The 22,852-nt window shown below is 47.2% G+C and overlaps 1 protein-coding gene across 3 annotated transcripts in view; it reads right to left on the reverse strand.

Annotated features, from left to right (window-relative positions):
* CAMSAP3 (calmodulin regulated spectrin associated protein family member 3) overlaps positions 1–22,852 on the reverse strand; it is a 529,863-nt gene that overhangs the window by 275,788 nt on the left and 231,223 nt on the right. The gene's annotated exons all lie outside the window — the stretch shown is intronic.

Consider the following 22,852-nt stretch of genomic DNA (forward strand, 5'->3'; position numbering starts at 1 on the left):
TGATGAAAACAATCAGCAAAGCAGGATGGGACCCCAAACATTTTGGCACCCATTGTTTCAGAATCGGGGCTACCACCTCAGCATGGCAAGGGGGCCTGGCACCAGAACAACTAAAACATAGGGGGATGGAAGTCAGATTGCTACAAAACATACATCAGACCACAGCTAATATAGCCCCCCCCCTTTTTCCCTTTCTCTCCGCCCCTCCAGAAACAACTGCCTGGGAGAGGACACCACTTCGATCAGCATGGATAGTCGGCCATTCATTCGTCTTCAGGACAGGCCGATGGGCAGAAGAAACTAAAGAGGGTCCACCCTTTAGGAACACCATGGCTTCCTGGTGGGGATACAGAGGTCTTCTCTGGGCTGACATCCACGACACATTAGCAGAGCTGGTCGCATACAGAGACCCGCCAGAATTCCTGATGGTACATCTAGGGGGCAACAACCTAGTGTCTGCAGGAAGGAGAAAACTACTGGAAGAAATTTGCTCCTCCTTAGCTGGCATTTCGCATAACTGGAGGGACACAAATCTACTTCTCGGCCATCCTGCCCAGAAAGAAATGGCGGGGGGCCAATTGTTACAAATCAATAGACATTTCTAGACAAAAACTGAACAGGGGCTGGAGAATTTGTATAGCACCAGGCCTGTGTTTCATAAAACACCCGGCCATCACATTAGGTGACCGAGATCTGTTTCTTAAAGACAGCACCCACCTATCAAACCAGGGCATGGAACATTTCTTTAGAGAAATCACAGCTAGCCTAGCCTCCAGGGGTTGCCAGTAGAGATACTTTCAGGGGAACACAGTCAGCTGGCAACCTGTCCGTGTGTGGCGGCACCGGCCAGAGGGGGGGGGGTAACCTCTGGACCCAGTGCCCAAAAGTATGATATTATGATATGTGATTATTGTTATTCCATAACCATATCTGCACAATAAAATCCTACGGCCTTTTATTGCCAACACTTGACAAATGTGTGCTCTTGCTCATTACCGGTGAGGGTAAGGGTTCGGCCCATACAAGTTGCATGCATACGGGTTCAGCAGTTATGATATGACCCGGCACAACATACCACAGCTAAGAATATGCGCATCGTATGTACCGGCACAGTGCACCACAGCTAAGAATATGCGCATCATATGTTCCGGCACAGTGAACCACAGCTAAGAATATGCGCAACGTATGACCTGGCACAGTGCACCACAGCTAGAAACATGTGCACCATATGACCCGGCACAGTGCACCACAGCTAGAAATATGTGCACCATATGACCCGGCACAGCATACCACAGCTAGGTACATGCGCACCATATGACCTGGCACAGAATACCACAACTAGGAATATGCACACACAGGACCATATGACCGGGCACAGCATACCACAGCTAGGAATATGCGCACCATATGACCCGGCACAGCATACCACAGCTAGGTGTATGCGCACCATATGACCCGGCACAGCATAGCACAGCTAGGTGTATGCGCACCATATGACCCCGGCACAGCATACCACAGCTAGGAATATGCACACGCTGGACCATATGAACCGCAACAAAAGGGTATACCGGCCCCTGTGCGCATGTTTCTAGCTGTGATGAGCTTGTGCACAGGGGCCTGTATACAGTTTTGTTGCTTTGGTGTGCCGGTTTATATGATTCTGCATGTTCCTAGCTATGGTGCGCTAGTGTACAGGGTGCAAGATCCATTTTTGTTCCTATGATATGCTGGTTCATATGGTTGAACATTTTTCTAGCTGTGGTGCGCTAATGCACAGGATGCATTTTAAGTTTTGTTGCCATCATGTGCTGGTTCATAGGGGTCTGCATGTTTCTAGATGGCATACCGCCTCCTATCTATGCTAGACATGACTGGGAAGATATTTACATCCTTTGTCCTCCCTGTACTCCAGCAATGGGTTGGTTCCTACCACATCTTGGATGACTTTCAAACTGTGTTTCGTCCATGAGGGATTCGACCATCTGCGCAGGGAGTGTGCGCTGGCCTGGGCTTTGATTATTTTTTTTTTTTTTAGGAACTGGAATGATGGGAGTTCAACCTCGGAAAATGTGTGGGGGATAATCCGTACACATTTTCTAATGCTGGCTGCACAACAAACACATAGTCAAGTGTACTCTGGGGGACACAGCCTACAGGCCCAGTCCTCCCTTTCACATTTGACAGGTGACAGCGAGGGGTGAACAAAAACATCCAGAGGAGAAGAGCAACACCTTCCTCCTCCCATAGGCAGCCTAATTAAATATAAATGCTTCCATTAATCCTCCCTGTTCTATTACCTAAATTCTGTGTGGTGGCAGTTCATACTGATGAGTTAATTGAAGCAGGCCTGCGACTAGGCCTGGTCAAAGAACTTAAACGGCAGGAAAACGAACACCTCTTTGACAGTCAATGTGTCACCTTGAAGCTAGCTCCCACACCTCTGTACGAAGGGCAGTGACTGTCATGTCTGGGACAACTGTTTACAGTAGGCAAACTGCCTTTCAGAGGGACAAAGTATCTGATTTGAGGGAGACAGATGTCTGTTTTCACCACAAACTTCAAGGGAGACCTGCGCTTTGATCAAGAGTCACAGAGGGCTCAGTTAACCAGCGAGACACTTTGATCTACAACCGACAGGAAGATGGGTGGGACATTTTGTCACCTCTTACCTCTTCAATCGCATAACTAGGACTTATTCACTACCAACATTTGTATTCGGAAGTATGGCTTTGTTTACATAGTGTATCAAAAATGCATGATCCACTGCAAAAGCACATTACATTATTTCACATCAGGTAGAGGTCGCATTGCTTACTCACTAGTACCAATTTCATGTTAATTGGTAACACATCAATCACATCTATTAGAAAAGTATTGTTACTTATTCTAAATGGATCATGGATTCCCAAGTACATTCAACATGGATTCTGCCCCAGTGGGCTTTGTTTAGTCTATGGGTGGAATACTGTACTAAACAATATTCATTGTGTCACCAGATTTAACCATGGTTCAAAGTGTCTAGTGCTACAATACTGGCTCTTGGAAAAGTGCAAGTGCATGTTCAAGTAATTCAAAAGATTCAAGTGCAATCTAGGAGTCATCTTATTCCTTCAATTCCCAATAACTGGGCTACCATGTGTTCCATCCCAGCTCTGACTGAAGTGCTAACGCATATTAAAAACAGTTCTAAAACCAAAGTTCTTTTATATGTTAGGAGCAGTCAGCTTCAATAAGAGTGCCTACTAAAGTGCTAATGCATGTTCAGGAAAGTGTATCGGATCTATATGCCTAATAAGGTACTATTTAACATTCAAAGAAGTGGTTGAAATAATTGGCCCAAGTTTGTTATACATCTGTGCCTGTATTCCATAGATACCTGAATTCATTCAGACTTGTGCAGATAATGCTACAGTCTTTTCACTGGACCTACTAATTCTTAGTCACCTAACAAATGTACTGCAATTTCTTCTCCTGCATTATGACCATAGGTTTTTTTTAGTATTGAACGTAATAAGTTTAGATTCTGGGTTTCTCAAAGTGCGTTCTCTGTTCCCACTTCTCCGACGGATAGGCAGGTGTCCAGTCATTTTTTCGAAATATAAAAGTTTCGAATGACAATTTATTTGAAAAAAATTCTAAAGTTTGCCTTTCGAAAATTGGGTTTGGGTTAGGGTTGGGGGAGGGAGGGTGGCGTGGGGGTTGGGGTGGATCCCCCCACCCCCAAATATACACTAAAACCTTTAAACGTTAGATGGAGCTGTCCAGTGCTGAAATTACAGGCCTGGACAGCTCCATGTTACGTTTCAAACAAAACAGCATTGACATGCTACTTTTAACATGTAAAGTACATTTCAATTGAAACCAATACATGACTATTGTTGACGGATTGGTTTAGAAAGAAATGCACTTTTGCATGTTAAAAATAGTAAGTCGAGACTTTTGATTTGAAACTTTCACCATAAACCGATAGGCACATGCGCTAATGCTAGAAATTTCATTTGAGTGGCATCACTGGAATGCTTCTCTGCAAAATGTACCGCCAAAGGATAGGTTACATCCTATTTGAGAATGGCTCTATAGTGTTGCAGTATCATCAATTTCAACTGATAGATCATGGAGCCTATACAGAGGAGTTTGCATGGACAAATTATGGCATACACTACAAACTGCGTAAGGCAATTTATTCTCCGTTTATTTTTCCAGATCTTATTCAAATTATGTCCATAATGCAACATACTGTTTTTTTTCAGCAAATTTGCTCATTTTGCAGCTGTTGCACTTATAGAATCCCAGTGGCTGTCTGAATTGCCAAAGCCAATTTTCTGAAGTCTTCTCGTCATCCACAATACTGGGTGCTATCAAATCCTTGAGGGATTTTGCTTTACCAAAAGTCATTGAAGGCCTCTCACCAACAGATTCACTTATAATGTTATCAGTGCATAGGATAGGCCAGTGTTTGGTTAAAATGTGTCTTATAGCTGTGGCATGATTGCTGGATCTACTATGAATATAATGGGTTCTATCTCTTGTCATTTCTATGGTTTCACCCTCAAAAGAGCTTTTCTATGCCTTTGTGATGTTAGTGTATGCCTTAATTATGCCTTTCTTCATGTAGCCTCTTTTAGAAAACCGGGCTCCCATTAATTCAGCTTCCTTTTCAAATTCTTGTTCAACTGAGTAATTCTGTTTTGGCCCAAATCATCTCTCCATATGGAATACTAGATTCCAGTTTATCTGGATGATGACTTTTGCCATGAAGCATTGCATTAGATGCCACTTCCTTTCTGTGTAGTTTGCTTTCTATTCTATTCTGTTTTCTCATATATAGAATTTCCACATCCAAAAAGACCAATTGTTCTTTGCTACATACACAAGTCAATTTAAGGTTCATATTGTTGGTATTGAATTTAACAAATTCCATTAAACCCTCCTGACTTCCATGGCACACTAAGAATAGATCTATAAATCTAACAGTACATTACCTGGTTTACAAATCTATCATTCTGTTCTGCTCCCACCACCCCATCTACAAGTTTGCGTATGTTGGTGCTGTGCAAGAACCCATGACAGTGCCATTCTTTGGTCTGTATAGTTTCTTGTCAAATAAAAATACATTATGTTCCAAGCAAAATTGTACTAAGACGATAATCATAGTTTTGTTGCTTGGTCCTGAAGTTTCCTCCCCAGCTCCTGCATAATGAACAGCAATCGGGAAACAGCTTCCGGGTTGCTGCACATGCATGCAGGGGCCAGCGTTTGGGTGCTGAAACGCCTCGCTCGAGGCTGCTCTGTCTATATGTGCGAGGAGGCACAATAGCTCCCCTTCGCCCATACAGACGTGCAGTTTGCCAGCCAGCCTTGCCAATGAGCTATGCAAGGCTGGCAAATGAAAATGCCCCTAGCCTTGCATGGTTTAGTGAGCAAGTACGGCTGGGGAAATTAACTGTCCAAGGGGAAACAAGGTTTCCCATGGACAGTTCAGCCAGTCCAGGAGCACTCCCTCAGCTGGAAAAAGTAGCTGAGGGAGTGCACATTGTTTCACTGGGCTGGCTCCTCGGATCCCCCACAATGGGTGAGGGGGCCACTGGGTCGACGCCCCCTCGCCCATTATGGATGAGCTGCCAGGCGGACTGGCCTACAGCACAATGTAGCTAGTAGTTTTGACCATTGTTGCCCAATCAATATTCTTTAAATATCACAATTTGCTTGCATTTTAACAAAAAACACCCCCTTGGTTACTATTCAGTCTGTCACTAAAGGAATGAATTGCCATCTGCAACTGTGTGTCACTTTTTCATTGGTGCCCAAGACGGTTGTATACTCCAGTCTGACCCTGTGAGCCGCCCCAGCCCATTTCCTCCATTTCAAAACAAAAACAAAAAAAAAAAATCTTTACATTTTAGGCTGTAGTCTCGCACCCCCCACACCTCCCTTGGGAATGCGGTCACACCACCCAGTTTGAAGACCTCCTGCCCTACTTCCACCTATTAACTAAACTAACGAACTGCAGCTCAGGGAAGTGCTTGGAAAGGGGCGAGCATGTATGCAGATTATTCCCAGTGGGGCACAGCAACTGACCAAAAGGGGCCAAGTCACCAAAATGTCCCATGGATTGCCCAAAATTCCCAACGGGGTGAAATGACCGCCGGGGCAGCAGCCTGGTGGGTGTCTGCTCAACAAGGAACATCATCTGTGAACATCATCCAAACAGGGCTGCGTCTTTAGGGTTCGTCTACATAGCACTACTATGGAACGGGCTATTCAGGGCGAAGGGGTCTTCCAGTGCAGACCTCTGGACGCAATGGTGCTTCTACTATTTGTTTGCAGCTTCCAATAAACCCTCCCTGCTCTGCCTCATCAGTGCTGCAAGGTGGCGGCACTGTTGCACCAACAGCATGCGCAACACCATGCACAGGAAGCATTGGCATTAGACTGAACTCTGACAATATATCAGAATATTATACTTTTCCCCGATGGTGGCTTTATCTCAACTATGCTCCAGGCCGGTTATGGCCTTCCATAGTGTTTGCCCATTGCATGGTTTAGACGGAGGTTGCGTAGTCCAAGTGGACCAGTTGCACGGGGTCAGGTTGGTCGAGTGAAGATTTGTGGCACGGTTTTCCCTTTCTCGAAGATGCAACTTCCCTGGGTATCTCGAAGCATCGTGGATGGGACCGAAGGCCTTGCATCTCCTGCTCTTCACAGGAGGCCTCGCTCTTCGTGCCTGGTGGCAGGGTACTCCAGGTCTCAACACTCTTGCCCGAAGGGTAAAGACCACCCTCTATGATCTTCTGAACCCTGGCTGGAAACATGACATGCATCCTAGTTAGGAGAGGTTAGGTTTCAATAAGCTCTACTTTGCCACCCAAGCCAGTCATGACAGTGGATATTGCAGACCTACACGTTTAGACATATCCTCCGCACCTCAGAGCAATAGCGCCACCTGTGCACATCACGTAATATTTGCATGAGTGAAACCACCCAAACTGGGGGGGGGGGGGGACCAGGCATGTATGGCTTTTGAAGCATTGTATTAGATTTCAATAGAGCCTTACGATAACGCACTGTACAAAATCAAAGAGAAGGTACATTAAGAGATAGGATTACAATGCTAATACTGACAAAAATAAAACAAAGTGGAATAAGACAGAAGAACCAAAGAAAACAGTGAATGTTAAGATGATCCAGGGAACGGTCAATAAGATGGTCTGGACAACGTGAACTAGAATGACTGAAAAGGAGGGACAATGGCAACAGGGAAAGAGCCGTCACCTTCTCTCCCCATGGTCCCCTTTGCACAGTCCGCTTCTGGCAGTAAGGTCAATTCCTGGGACTTGGCAGAGGAGGCCTGAACAGGTTAGCTGGTGACCAGGTCTCCACGCTTCAAGGGCACAGCCCAGCACTTCTCGGGTCAATCACAGGTCCCTTCTGTCCAATTCCAATGCCTCCTTCCAAGTACTAGACGTTGCCAGCCCTGGAAAATGCTCATTGCCACAAGATCATCACTCAACAGCAGTCGATCTAATTCACCACCAATGACTACACCCCTATTACCAAAATCACTCTCCATCTTCCTGAACCCTTTGCATCTTGTGAGTCCGTCTCAACTCCCACTTCTTCCCCCTCACCTGTTCCATTCCTTCACAGAGAAGGACCGGTTAACCCCCCACCCACCCCAGCTGGGGCCCAATCTGCCAGTGTTCACTCATACATACACAGGCCCTGCAAGTTCAGTGCGGTGGCAATAGATGCAGTATACATTCCTCTGAACAGAACCCAACCTCGCAACAACTGTGCATTCCAGACCCTGTGGCCCAGCATGCGGCTACAATAGAACAGCCTTGGTCACCAGAATGTTACTGCTAGAGAAAAGCACATTGGAGCAGGCAACATTTACGCCAGGACTGTGTGCACCGACATGTGACCGCATCAACACTGGACTCAGGATCCTGTTCCCGGGAACACGGTCAGAAGACAGAATCCTGGATGGCAGCACATCAGAAGAGCACACCTATGTAGCGGCACAGAGTGCAAGGCAAAAGGTGTGCCCAGGACCCCATGTGCCAGCACATCAGAGCAACACAACGGTGTGAAGGACTCTGCGTGCCAGCTCGCCCACGCGCAAGGCTGTGGATCCAGGAACACGGCGTGCAGGGGGCTGGGCGTAGAAGCTCTGGGGCTTGAAGGAGCCTTCACAGGAAGTCCTGAAATGTATCCGCAATTATAGAGCCAATCTTGTGAGTGTCATTCTCTTGGCGAGAATGGCTATAGAGACAGAACAATGTTGCTGCAAGGGCTTTAATGGGTCATTCATGAACTGGCAAGGTAGTCTGTGCACAAGAGGATTACACCCGGTCCTCTTTAGTCTAGGGATGATAGCTCAGGGGCAACGTGCTCACCTTGGAAGAAAGACCACACGGCGCACCACAGGTTCGATCCCCGGGTCCGCGCCTAGAAACCTCTGGTTTTAAGCGCGTTATAAATAACCTACCTTTCTTGCTGTTCCATCATGCTGGAAGAGGTAGGAACCTGAAGGTGAACGAGGCACATCTTGGCCCATAAAGGTTAGCAAGAGCTATACACTCTAGAGGGACTGCATCCAGTAGAGCAGACCGGTCATGCGCACTAAGCCACTGAACAGGCATGGATGAGCTTGCCCTGGAGATGGTCGAGGCTTCCTGTAAAGGCAGTTCCTCTAGATGCATGGATTACCTTCCACTGTTGCAATCTCAAGGCTGTTTATATTGCAAGTTGGTTTTATTGCAAGTATTAAAATTAAGCACCATTTCGGTGAACGCTTGGCCGAAATCTTGTTTTATATTATTTAGTCGTAACATGAGTGTGGGAGGGTCCACCCCCTTTCAGTGGTGGAGCGGGGGTATTGAGAGGATACAATGGCATGAATAAACGTGCTTTGGGGAGTCGTACCTACCATTCAAATCACATTCCCACCTATCATGTGATCTCCACTCACTGATGGCATTGGACAAGGTGGGTGTGGACGCGCGTTCCAGACTGCGACTGGGCTTCCGTTATCGCCGCACAATCAACGCCGCAAAATTCAATACAACCCAAACGGCTGGCTGGAGTCTATTGATTGCCACAAATCCATGTGGTATGTGTGACGAACCAACTTCCAGGGCAACAGTGGTCCAGTGGTTCTTTTCGACATATATGATATGGAATTTAGAACGCGGCTATACACAAGTCTTCCAAGGCGCGACATATAGTCATAAAGGGTCTGCATATCTTTGCATTCCACCATATGGCAACCCCCCGCCCTAGCTACGGTAGTGAAGGCCAAAGAAGGTTCACGATAGTAAGTGCCCAGGGGCATGTGTATGGTGAGATGAATGGGGAAGTGAGCACTCCCTAGGAAATCCCCCCTAGTTAAGGAATCACATACTTTGCCAAAGTCTGCAGATCGGAGATAGAAACTCCTAGATCGATCACATGTTCCTCGCTTCCAGGTAAAAAGAAACCTTAATGTTCTCTTCAGCAGGGGCACAGGGGCGTAGAACCCAGCCTGCCAAGAAGTTATTCCAAATCAAGCCAGATTGTTCACTCTTGGATCCGATTTCACCCCTTTGGGCAGGTCTTTGTTCCACCTACGTTCTTATGCAGGCTGCATTTAAGTCGCCTGCCACGATTATATGAGAATTCTCGTGTCTCCCCAGCCAGTCTGAGCAAAGCGTCTAGGAGACCATGTAAGGGCGTGATTGAGTTTTATTCTCGATTACCATAGACATTCACTATTAACAGGTCTACTTGGATCTGGGGGATGAATATATTGATATTTTATTTGTATCGCGCTCGTACGTAAGCGTTCAGATATTTATAGCCATCAGGTCATCCGAGGTCACTTCTATCTCCTTATGTGTACATTCCCAGATAACATCCACTGCTATCGCCAGTTCTCCTTTGGGTCAACCCTTGTCCCCTCGAGTTGCTGGTTTACAGTAGGTTGAGAATCCTACCAAGTAATATTTAGCAACGGCCATGGTTCCCTGTGATACTATAACATTTGCTAGTCTAAGAGCGGTCATGGAGTTTCCGGTTAGTTTATGGAAACCGCACAAATTCCATGACATTACTCTCATATTTGGTCTCTCAAAAGATGCTGATGATTGGTCTTCACTCTTAACCAACCCCATTCGTCCCGGCTACTATTTGCGTCCCTTTTTCCTCCTACAATTTCCTGTGATTGTTGTGATGTCATTTTGATCAGTTGGATAGGATTTAGGATGGTCTCAATTTCTTCTTGAGATGGTAATTCCACCAAGTGAAAGCCCAAGGTCTTTAAAGTATCGCGGTTGTTCAATACCATTTGGGCAATCATATTTGAGAAAAAATAGCAGAGCGACCTCTCAGCACCCTTCTTCGGGAAGGCCACTCTTAAGATGTCGTCCGAACATAATGTTCTGAGCGGAGGGACGGCCTGGAAACCTAATTATTTGCCACCTGTTCATATGTGAAGTTTCATTTTCACTTGGTTCAGTTTTCCAGCCCATTTCCATTCCTTGGAAAATATGTTTGAGGGTTTCTTCTTAGCAGATCACCTCCATGGAAAGCTCGTTATCACATTTCCCACAGGTTGGGCTTCTGGGTTCCCAAGAAAAGTGGTCCATTTTGTATTGTTTATCCTTTTGTTGCATTTCCTTTGGCACATATGTTGCTTTTTAGGTGCTTTTGGGAGGCACATTTGCTTCCTCTTCTCCCATGGTAAGGGCATCCAAAAAAAAAAACTGAGTTGTAGCGCTCGTTAGCGTTTTGTGCCAAAAGATTTGTTTTGTTTTTTCTTTTGAGCTTAAGATTTCCTCTTTTGTCTACTGACTTCCACCAAACCTCTTGGTCCAGAGTTTGCTTTGATGCATCTGTTGGCAAATGTTGTGTGGCTTCCATCAAGTCTTCCCCTTGTCCGGTTTCCTCCGTGCCGACTGAATTTAGAAGGTCACATAGGCCAGCAAGTGGCAAAGGTGAATCAGGTGGGTTAGGAGCCTCTACAGAGTCTCGCACATCCGATTCAGGTTCACACCATCCAGTACTAGTCTAGACTCAGACTTGCCTGAGTGGGAGTTAATCCTGGCTCAAGGAGTTTTTCCTGGGTTTCGTCCCACCTCTGTCTCCGGTTCCCTTTTTACGGGGCCATGCCTTGTTAGGTTTAAAATCTGGCTGGTATGTCGGCAGCTTGTTCAAGCCCTGCTCCAAGATGTTGACATCTTTAACGTTGTCATATAATCTCGGTAAATATCCCAACACCAAATGCAGAGCCTGAGATGGATGCTGGACCCAATAGGTCATTTGCTGCATAATGTGGGAGTCCCTTCCCAGGGCGATGTTTTTGGGTGTAAAGTAGTCATCATTTATTGTTGGTTTCCGTACGTCAGGTAACTTACGTGTCAAAGCCACTTCCCAAAGTTCCTTCCCCTGGAGTCTCCTCACCTTGGTCTTCACTCTGACAGGTGGCCTTCTGTCTTCTCCTCCGGTCTTTCGGGGTTTTCTCCTCTTCAATATCCTTCTTAAGGAGTCCTTTACCCTTCTTGCGTTCGAAGAGATAGGGACGGTCTCCTCCAGAGGCCACCTTGACGTTAACAGAATAAACCGTCAGGTGAACCCTGGGGAGTCCGCCCCTCCCAAATCAGGGAAAAAGCCCGTAAGGCAGAAAAAACCCTGTGAGGCTGCTGGCGAGGATGGATAGGAAGAATAGCGGATCCAGATGCTTTAAGAGTCTTGAGACTAATGTCCAGTTGAGAGCTCCAAAGTATAACAGATGGAGGACAGTGATTTCTTGGCAGGGATGAGAGCGTCTCGGAGGAGGCAATGGAGTGTGGGGCCACGAAGGATGACTTGTAGACTTCCGAGGGATCAAGCAAAGGCTCCGAAGACTGCTGACGGAGGTAAGTTGGTTTGGAGAGAGAGAGAGAAACGCGTGAGTGAAGGAGAGCAATACAGAGTCAGTGAGAGAGAATGAATGCGAGAGAGACAGAAAAGAGAGCGAGCGAAAGGCTAGGGAGTCTGAATGAGAGAGATCGAGTGAATGCTAGTGAGCCTGAATGAGATAGAGCGAGTGAATGCTAGGGGTGCGCGAATGAAGGAGAAGTGAATATAAGAGAGCATGAATGAGAGAGCGAGTGATTGTGAGAGTGCGCGAATGCGAAGTAGAGTGGATGCAAGAGTATACAGAGGAAAGAGGGGAAAGGCGAGGGAAGGTAAGACCGAAGGAATAAGGGAAGGCAAAAAAGAAACGGCCGTCGCCTGGCGAGAAGGCGATGGGCCGCGGAGTGTATCCAAGAAGGCAAAAGAGAACGGCCGTCGCCTGGCGAGAAGGCGATGGGCCGCGGAGTGTATCCGAGAAGGCAAAGATGAGCTCGAAAGGTCAGGAGCTATCGTAGGCACAGGTTCGAAAGTCAGCAGAGCGAGTTGCAACGCAACTCGCAGGGGGGGGCGTGGCTTCTTTAAATGCAGCGGCGAAAAAAGACTAGACCGTTCACCGACAGATCATTGGGACCTAATAGCGCCTCCATCTTGCCCATAGCTTCCACGGTCTCCGCGGTGTGACAGTATGCCCTCTCCTTATCCCTTCTCCCCCAGGCTTCCCTGGGTGAAGGCGATGGAACGATCTGAGAAGGCGTGGGGCATGGATGTTGTGTCTGGGCTCCCAAGATCGTTCTGCAGCGGAGTATCCTTTCCAATGGACCAGGTATTGTACGGTGCCATGTCTGTAACGGGAATCCACCAGCCTCTCCACCTCATACTCGTCAGGGTCCGGGTCCTCGATCCTTAAAGAAGAGGGTCTCCGATGACTCGCAGGATCGGGAATATAAGCTTTTAGGAGAGACGTATGGAAAACAGGATGAATCTTCTTCATCTTGGGTGGTAATTGTAACCGAAAGGCCACAGGATTTACTTGGGACAGAATGGTGAATGGACCTATGAAGCGGGCCGAGAATTTACCTGGGTGCACCCAACGTGGGAGATATTTGGTTGATAACCACACCTTGGTTCCTACAACCCAGTTAGGGTTAGGAGATCGCTTCTTATCCGCATACTTCTTGTAACGTATCCGGCTTGCCTCCAACTTATGTACAGCTTCCTTTTGGATGATACGGAGATCATAAAGATGTTGATCCACTGAGGGCACAGTAGTAGTAGGAATCCCGAAAAGAGGTATATGTCTCGGATGATACCCATAGGTAAAAAAGGGACTGATGCCTGTAGCAGAATGTTGGGTATTGTTATATGTAAACTCTGCCAGTGCTAGATAGGACTGCCACTTATCCTGCTCCTGATTGCAGAAACAACGTAGATATTGTTCGATGGTGGCATTGAGGCGTTCGGTCTGGCCGTTACTCTGGGGATGGTAACCAGACGACAGTGCCCTCTGAATCCCCAGAGAGTTGCATAACACTGACCAAAAACGGGAGGTAAATTGGGTACCCCTATCCGACACTATGGTCCGAGGCAAGCCATGTAGTCTCACTACGTCTCTCAGGAACACCTCGGCAGTCACAGGAGCGGAAGGCAAGCCATGTAAGGGAGAGAAGTGTGCCATCTTGCTCAGGGAGTCAATCGTCACCATAATTGCTGTATAACCCCCCGAAGGGGGAAGATCTACAATAAAATCGGTAGATACATGTATCCACGGCTGGGATGGTAGAGGCTCTTGTTGGAGCAGACCCAAAGGTCTGTGAGTGGTATTCTTGTTGGCAGCACATACTGGACAACTCATCACGTATGTCTTAGTGTCCTTTATCATTGTCGGCCACCAGAAATATCTAGACGCCAGGCATAGGGTTGCCCTCTGCCCCTTGTGACCCGCAGACGGAAGGTCGTGACACCAATATAGGGCTTGCGTTTGCGACTCCTTAGACGGTAGAAATAGGGCGCCTTGATGAAAGTACAATCCACCCTTCTTCACCAGAAGCGGTTGGTACTCTGAAGACACCTCGATATGGTTAGTGGCAAGCTCTACTTCTTGTAGGAAAGAGCTGACCAACCCCAGGATTCTCTTGCCAGCAAGTATCCCATCCTGGCCCTGTTTCTCTTCCTCTTGGTACTCCAGGCTCCGAGAGAGAGCGTCCGCTAAGGCGTTCTCCTTTCCAGGAAGATATGTGATTTCAAAGTCATATTGGGAGAAGAAATCGGCCCATCGAGCGTGTCTGGAATTGCGACACTCCATTTGCTGCAATATCTTCAGATTCCGGTGGTCAGTGCGAACCAGAAAGGGATGGGCCGCTCCCTGTAACAAATGTCTCCATTCGATACAGGCCTGTCGGATCGCCAGTAACTCTCGTTCCAAAACCGAGTAATTCCTTTCACTAGGTGCAAGTGTTCTAGAGTAATAGGCCACCGGATGTTCCACTCCATCTTTGCAGGCTTGTAGAAGAGCAGCTCCAATAGCCCCTCCAGAGGCATCTGTTTCTACCACAAAGGGGAGAGATTGGTTGGGTTGCACCAGAATGGGGGCAGTAGTAAAGGCTTTCTTGAGTACCAAGAAGGCTTGGTCGGCATCCTTATCCCATTCAAACCTCTGGCCCTTTTTTAGAAGACGAGTGATGGGTAAGACTATGTCAGAGAAGTTTGGGATGAATCTTCTGTAGAAGACCCAAAAATCTCTGTATGTCCTTAGGACTCTTCGGAACAGACCACCTAAGGACTGCCCTTACCTTCTCCGGAGCCATCTGTACCCCTTCCTTTGAGACGATAAAACCTAAGTATGACACTGAGACAGCCTCAAATATGCACTTTTCTGGCTTGACCAGAAGCTGATTTTCCCTTAATCTTTGGAGGACCAGGGAGACATGTCTTCGGTGTTCCGAGAGGGAGGAGGAAAAGACCAAAATATCGTCTAAATAGACCACCACTGAGGCATACAGCAAGTCAGAAAAAATCTTGTCAACAAAACGCTGGAACACTGCCGGGGCGTTCACCAGACCAAAGGGCATGACTCTGTATTCGAAGTGTCCCAGAGGGGTTCTAAAGGCCGTCTTCCACTCATCCCCTTTCCTTATTCTTAGCAGATGGTAGGCTCCCCGAAGGTCTAATTTGGTGAATATAGAAGCTCCTTCTACTGCTTCGAGTACCTCTTTTATGAGAGGCATAGGGTATCTGTCCCGAATAGTCAAGCTGTTCAATCCCCGGTAATCTATGCACGGCCTGAGTTCAGTAGAGCCCTTCTTTGGGATGAAGAACATTGAAGCCCCTGCTGGGGAGTGAGATTCCTGGATCAGGCCATTCTGTAGATTTGCATCCAGATACTCCTTCAATGCCCTTCTTTCTGGTAGGGACATCGGATACATGCGTCCAAACGGTACCGATGCTTCAGGTTTCAAATTGATAGCACAATCCTCAGCTCGATGAGGAGGTAAAGTACGGGGTAGTTTGTCCTCAAATAACTCGGCATACTGCTGGTAACAAGGAGGGATCATTTGAACCACTGCCGAGGAGGTTGAAATAGCGGCTCCCTTCCCCCTGAAAGGAGATACCTGGGGAAGACATGAAGTGGAACAATATGAGGACTGAAAACTTACAGTATTCGTAGCCCAGTCTATCCTGGGGTTATGCTTGCGCAACCAGGGTATGCCCAGGATGACGGGAAAATGGGCAGCTCTGATGACATCAAAGGTAATTTGTTCCTGGTGTTGGAACAAAGCCATAGTAGCTGGAGAAGTCTCTTGAATGATAGGTCCAGAAGAGAGAGGAGCCCCGTCTACACCCTCTACCGGTAAAGGACAGTCTTTCTGAATTAGGGGAATGGCTTGTTCTTGAACCCACTGAATATCAATAAAATTTCCAGCCGCCCCGCAATCCAGCATAGCCAAGGTTTCTAGTGAAGCAAGAGATCCGAAAGTTAGATGGACTGTAAATACCATGAGTCTATGGTCCTCCTTCGGCTTATCCTGCTGCCTGGAATTGCAGGGATTAATCGATTCCGCCCGGTTCCTTTCCCTGCTTAAGACCGGGGAGACGCGTTTCCCGACCGTCTCGGGGGAACTTCGGGACAACTCCTAAGCAGATGCTTAGAGGATCCACAGTACATGCAGAGACCTTGTTCTCTGCGTCTCTTTCGTTCCTCGGGAGTCAACGGGCCCCTAGTTGATCCTATTTGCATAGGTTCCTCAGATGGCGATCGAGTAGAGGGAGTTGAGGCGGGTACTCCGATGGTCTGGTGAGGTCTGAACCTCCTCCTTTCTAATTTTCGCTCTTGCAATCTATACTCCAATTGCAGGGACAGCGTAACCAACTCTGGGAAGGAAGCAGGACGTGTCATCCGGGCAAGTTCGTCCTTAAGTTCATCATGTAATCCTCGTCGGAAGAGGGTCTGCTGGGCTGAATCTGGCCATCCTGCCTCCGTCGCCAACTTCATAAATGCGGAGGCGTATGTCTGTACCCCCTGATTCCCCTGACGGAGATCCAGAAGGGCTTCATACGAAGAATATTGGACCTCTGGTCGTTCAAATCTGTTCCGCATCAATTGAATGAACTGTGCGTAATCATTAATCGCAGGATTTGTTTGCGCTATCAATGGAGTAGCCCACGCCAAAGCATTACCCACTAGGTTGGAGACCAAAAACCCAACCTTGGCCCTATCGAGTTGGTAGGCCTTAGGTCGAAAGGTATAGTAAATCATACAGGCATCCAAAAATTCTTTCAGGAGTTGTGGACTGCCATCATACTTCCCGAAGGAAAACGTCAGGGGAGGCAGGTCGCCTCGGAAATCGTCTCGAGCTGCCACCTGCTGACGTAAGTTGATGTTCTCTGTTCGAAGGCTCTGAACCTCCGCCTGGAGACCCTGAATCGCTGTTACCATCTCCTGGTATTGTTACAAGGAGGCCATCGTACTTGTTGGGCGTTGCAAACTGTCAAAGCCACTTCCCAAAGTTCCTTCCCCTGGAGTCTCCTCACCTTGGTCTTCACTCTGACAGGTGGCCTTCTGTCTTCTCCTCCGGTCTTTCGGGGTTTTCTCCTCTTCAATATCCTTCTTAAGGAGTCCTTTACCCTTCTTGCGTTCGAAGAGATAGGGACGGTCTCCTCCGGAGGCCACCTTGACCGTTAACAGAATAAACCGTCAGGTGAACCCTGGGGAGTCCGCCCCTCCCAAATCAGGGAAAAAGCCCGTAAGGCAGAAAAAGCCCTGTGAGGCTGCTGGCGAGGATGGATAGGAAGAATAGCGGATCCAGATGCTTTAAGAGTCTTGAGACTAATGTCCAGTTGAGAGCTCCAAAGTATAACAGATGGAGGACAGTGATTTCTTGGCAGGGATGAGAGCGTCTCGGAGGAGGCAATGGAGTGTGGGGCCACGAAGGATGACTTGTAGACTTCCGAGGGATCAAGCAAAGGCTCCGAAGACTGCTGACGGAGGTAAGTTGGTTTGGAGAGAGAGAGAGAAACGCGTGAGTGAAGGAGAGCAATACAGAGTCAGTGAGAGTGAGAGAGAATGAATGCGAGAGAGACAGAAAAGAGAGCGAGCGAAAGGCTAGGGAGTCTGAATGAGAGAGATCGAGTGAATGCTAGTGAGCCTGAATGAGATAGAGCGAGTGAATGCTAGGGGTGCGCGAATGAAGGAGAAGTGAATATAAGAGAGCATGAATGAGAGAGCGAGTGATTGTGAGAGTGCGCGAATGCGAAGTAGAGTGGATGCAAGAGTATACGGAGGAAAGAGGGGAAAGGCGAGGGAAGGTAAGACCGAAGGAATAAGGGAAGGCAAAAAAGAAACGGCCGTCGCCTGGCGAGAAGGCGATGGGCCGCGGAGTGTATCCAAGAAGGCAAATATGAGCTCGAAAGGTCAGGAGCTATCGTAGGCACAGGTTCGAAAGTCAGCAGAGCAAGTTGCAACGCAACTCGCAGGGGGGGGCGTGGCTTCTTTAAATGCAGCGGCGAAAAAAGACTAGACCGTTCACCGACAGATCATTGGGACCTAATAGCGCCTCCATCTTGCCCATAGCTTCCACGGTCTCCGCGGTGTGACATTACGTGACATACTATGGTCTTGCATTGAGCTATTTAGAGGACTCTTTAGATTTTGCTCACATCGAGGCCTTACAGGTATATGTACAGATGTGTTTGTCTGTTTGTTGCATGATAGGGACCATGCCCCCTCCATGTCATTACACAATCTTTCAAAAGATTGGTCCAGCATACTTTGATCATTTATACTTGCTCGTTGATGGCCCTCTTTGTGCTTGGTTTGGCGTCCCGCACTACCACACCTGTGCCTTCCACAGGATCAGTAGACTTGAGATCCAGTCCCCATTGTATACGTGTCGATGTTAATTGTGGGCTCGAGACAGTTACGTGGGCTTTGCCTACATTGATGGACAAATTTGGCAAGTTCCTTGTTGGCCGAGTATTGGTACTGCCCACTTCCTCTGAATACACGATTAAAGTATTGGATGGAGGCACCTCTCTGTTGGTAAATTTCCCCTAATTTCCGTATAATAAGGGGCAGCTGGTTTGCGTGTAGGCCATTTATTGTGGTTGATGAATTTAGAAGCGCACCAGGTGTCATATTACCCAGAGGATCCAGGGTTTCCTCCCCCCTCCCCCATGGGCTTTCATTGCTGCCCTTCCCTTTTCAGTTATTATCAATTTGCCGCTCCGTAATTTCGAAGTATTTTAACAGTCTCCACACAAGCAGCTTAAAAAAAAAAAACACAGCAGTCTCCACTAGTGAAGAGCAGACAGTAGTTGGTGTAATAGACCTGTTATTGCAGTAGATTGTTCCAAACAACCTGGTCGCCGCCTCCTCTCAGTCTCTGAGTCTCCATGAGAGTCGGACGCAACCTTTTTTTTTCCTGCAGTACCGCTAGATACCACAAGTTCCGACAGCTTCTTGCGGCGGACAAAGCAAGCCTCTTACGGCAAACAGGAAGCCACGGCAGACGCCCGCTTCTTGCCGCGGACTGCCACAGACTGTCGTTAGCCAGACCTTCACGCCACTGGCGGTTTAAGTGAGCATGCCTTCTTTTGCTTAAAGGCACAGGCAGGGGCATTGGTAGGGGGGAGTTAAGGGGGCTATAGCCCCTGATCTTTTGGTTGTAGCCCCGGATAGAATCTCAGGAGCTACAGCCAAAAGACTAGCTAGCCCCCAGTCCCAACAGGACCGACATCAGCTTAGCCCCGGGTCTTTTCCAGACCTAGCAACTCCCCTGGGCACAGGAAAGTTTGTCAAACTCGCACACGCTGCAGTAAGGAAACTCCTCCACTGTCTACAATGACTGCCACAGACTGTCCTTGGCCAGTCCTTGGTATCAAATGAAATTCAAAACTGGGTGGCTCACAATTCGTTAGCCTTGAATAATGATAAGACTGGAGTTATTAGTGGTTGCATCAGGCCCTTGGTTGAAAAATCTTGACTCCAGATACTCCCATTTTAATATCTTGGGGAAGGTGATTCCCGTCAGCACTGAAGTGAAATCATTAGGGGCTGTGCTGGATTCAGAACTTTCTATGAAGCAACACGCCTCTAGCGGTCGGTCTTCTTGTGGGTATATGGGGTCAGGGTTCTCCATCAGATTAGATCTTTGATCTCAGTAAGAAGTAGATCTCTTCTTGCGACAGCCCCAATTAATTCATGGCTTGACTATTGCAATAGTCTGATTACCCAGAATGGTGCAGTTGGAGCCATTTTTGGCTTGTCTAGAATGGACCATGTCTCCAAATTTAGGAGAAAACTATATTGGCTGCCGGTGAAACAGAATAAGGCATACGATTCCTGCTCTGACTTTTAAACGCCTGAATTCTGCTGCTCCTCAATACCTCATTCATGGGATCTCTCTCCAGCAAAATGTTAGAGCACTTCACTCTAACAACTTTCAGACTCTTCAAGCCCGGTTTAAGCTGCAAACCTTAAAAAAATAAAATTAAAAAAAAAAAAGAAAAACAAAAAAAAAAAAAGGGACTAGGCTTTGATGTAGGCGCTCTACAAGAATGGAATGCTATTTCTGTTGTCTTGAGATCCTGCGCCACCGTAGTGAAATTTAAGGCGGCTCTCCAAACTCTGCTTTTCAACCTTCCCGTTTGACCTTTTGACATGCTCCATCTGATCCCGTTTTGATGAGGATTCTATTTCGGTCTTTGTTTTGCTTTGTTCATTTGGTCCATCTGTGCGCTCAGAGGCCACTGGGCGTATAGCGCTCTATAAGAATTTATAATAAAACTAAAATGGTGCCATTTTATTCTTTCGAACGAAACAGCAATTCTTCGCTTTCTGCTGGAGGTTAAGGAAAGCAAAGCAAGGCATCCAATTAGCGCAACTTGTGCATATTCCAATTTTTCTTTTTTTAAAAAAATTAAAATAGTGGCATTTTATTCTTCAAGGTAAGGAAGCCATCTAAAGAGCGTAACTTATTCTCATTTATGACCTGGGTTAATATATAATAATAATTTGGCATTTATATAGCGCTACGAAGCCTCAGGTATCTGAGCGCTGCTTATTTTTACCCATAAGGTCTCTTTGGCCTCGTGGTTAACTCTTCGGTCTCGCACTCCTGCAGGCCAGGGTTCGCAACGGCACCAAATCTAATAGTGACATTTTATTCTTCTGAGAGGTCAGTCGCGCCAAAACATACTGGTGCCAAAAGATCCCTGTGCCGAACAGGGCGCACCAGAGTCGCGCCAAAACATACTGGTGCCAAAAGATCCCTGTGCCGAACAGGGCGCACCAGAGTCGCGCCAAAACATACTGGTGCCAAAAGATCCCTGTGCCAAACAGGGCGCACCAGAGTCGCGGCGCCAAACGTCGGCGCCAAAACGGACTGCCCCATGCAGATGCACCCTATTTCCAACGTGTTGGTTTGCAGGAAAAGTTGGAAGTTATGAAATGTGATATGACCCCATCATTGCTCCTCTACGCCCCCTGGGCCACCAATGAGAAGAAAGGTTATGGAAATTGGTACTTTTGCTTGTGTGTTGTGAATGATGACAAATGTTGCACCTTCTTAGTGCTGTGAAATCAAACGCGACAATTACGCCCTCTAATACGAATTGTAGCATGGAAGGATGAAAGGTGGAGTTGATCCTGTCCGCATTCAAACTTATGACCTGCAAGTTACCCTCAGACTGCCATGCGCCTAACCCAATTACCTTGCTTTTACGCTGAGCTAGCCAGCCCAGCTGAGTGGATCTCAGGGTCAGGGTGCTTTCCATGAATTTTCCAAAGTAGGCTTCCTAGGCAAAGCCAGGCAGAGAGGCGAGGTATTCACAATATGGAACTAAAGTACTCCCACACTGGAGCTACCCCCCACCTCAGACAATCAGTGCCCCGCTTCGCAAGAGCACTCGAAATGATTAGCCTTAGGTCTGGGTCTTCGGAAGCTTTCAACTCATTAAGGGCCAACGACTGGCCAACCTGTTGAGCTTCATCGAAATATAATTGAATCCTTTCCTTAACCTCGGCCCCTTGTCTAGGTAGGCAAACACACTGGTAGGATAAGAACACCAAGAAAAAAAAAAGACTGGCCGGGCCTATTCCAGCTATGCGCATGAGAAGCAACTATGTACCAGTTTATTACATCCTAGAGCCAACAGAAGCCACTATATACCCCGGCTATACTATATACCCCGGCAATGCCCCAAAGCTACAAAAGCTGGGTTCTACTCCAAGCGGGACCAAGGTGAACAGGGACCCTGGGGATCAGGGATCTTCTGCGGTCAGCGAATCCGGAGGGTGGGGTGGGGAGATTGAGGACCATAGATGGGCTCTCGCCCTCAGTGGCTGGTAATAAAAACCTTCGGTTACAGTCAAACGGACAGAAAAAAGGCACTGACTTATCCCCATTACATGACCTACCCCTACTCCCCCCTCCCCAATCAAATTTCATTAGGACATTGAGACTGTCCTAAATGCACGAATCAATTGGAGCATTTGTGGACTGTCCACATAGCAGATCAATACGCTATTAAGTATGCATGTTTGGTTTATTGGAAGAAAACACCACAACCTAAACATAGGAGACTTAGGAGGTTGGCGTACGGATGTAGCCACCTTCACATGGCAACACGAGTTACGCACGCATACAGGTTCTGTCACACAGTGGAATCACTGAATGGAGGAAAGGAAATAAAAACATAAAATACAAATGTGTACCTTATTCTCCATCACAAACCAAAATAATATTAAAAACAATTCAAGCTGGGGGTGAAATTTGGGAATGGGACATTCTGATTCGCCATACCAAGAACACGTATAGATGTTGGGCTTCGACCTCAGATCAGGGAGCTGTGCTCTCCCAGCAGAAAGGTCACATATTGCGCCCATCCTATAGCAAGGTTTCAAGGAGGTCAAAAAAAATCTCAGTGCAGATCATTGAAACATGAGACAATTTGCCTTGCCACACACAGCATTACAAATAGTGAAAAGAGCCCTCAAATCATCAAAAGCCAAAAGTAACCTGAATGTCACACTTAAGTTAAAAAAATTAAATACAATAGTAATTGGCATACAACTTTGACAGATGTGGACAACACTCGCCCACTCTAAAGGTGGAAGGCACTCTGTATGACCACTACCCAATATCACAAGGTAAAATAATTGTGGTCATGATTTTGGAGGCACTCCAGAAAAGGCAGTAGTCTAGGGTGCCAATTTTCATCCTTCCATGCTACAAGAAATCTGGGTCCTCATTCTCACAAACAGGTCACCACTCCTAACTACCCAGATGCTTGCTGACGGCAGGGCCAGACTACATGAATGCACTGGATATTAGCCTACCGGAGAAAGTCAGAGGGCACATCATAGTGGGTGAGCTGGACATCGACTTAAAGAAATGGGCGTGGAGGGTTATAGTCCTCCATTGGCTCACCCCAGTCTTCCAGGTCACATGTAATTAAGCAGAAAAAAAGGAAAAGTAAC

Source organism: Ambystoma mexicanum, chromosome 3q, assembly GCF_040938575.1.
Source record: "Ambystoma mexicanum isolate Mex_15411 chromosome 3q, UKY_AmexF1_1, whole genome shotgun sequence".
NCBI lineage: Eukaryota > Metazoa > Chordata > Amphibia > Caudata > Ambystomatidae > Ambystoma > Ambystoma mexicanum.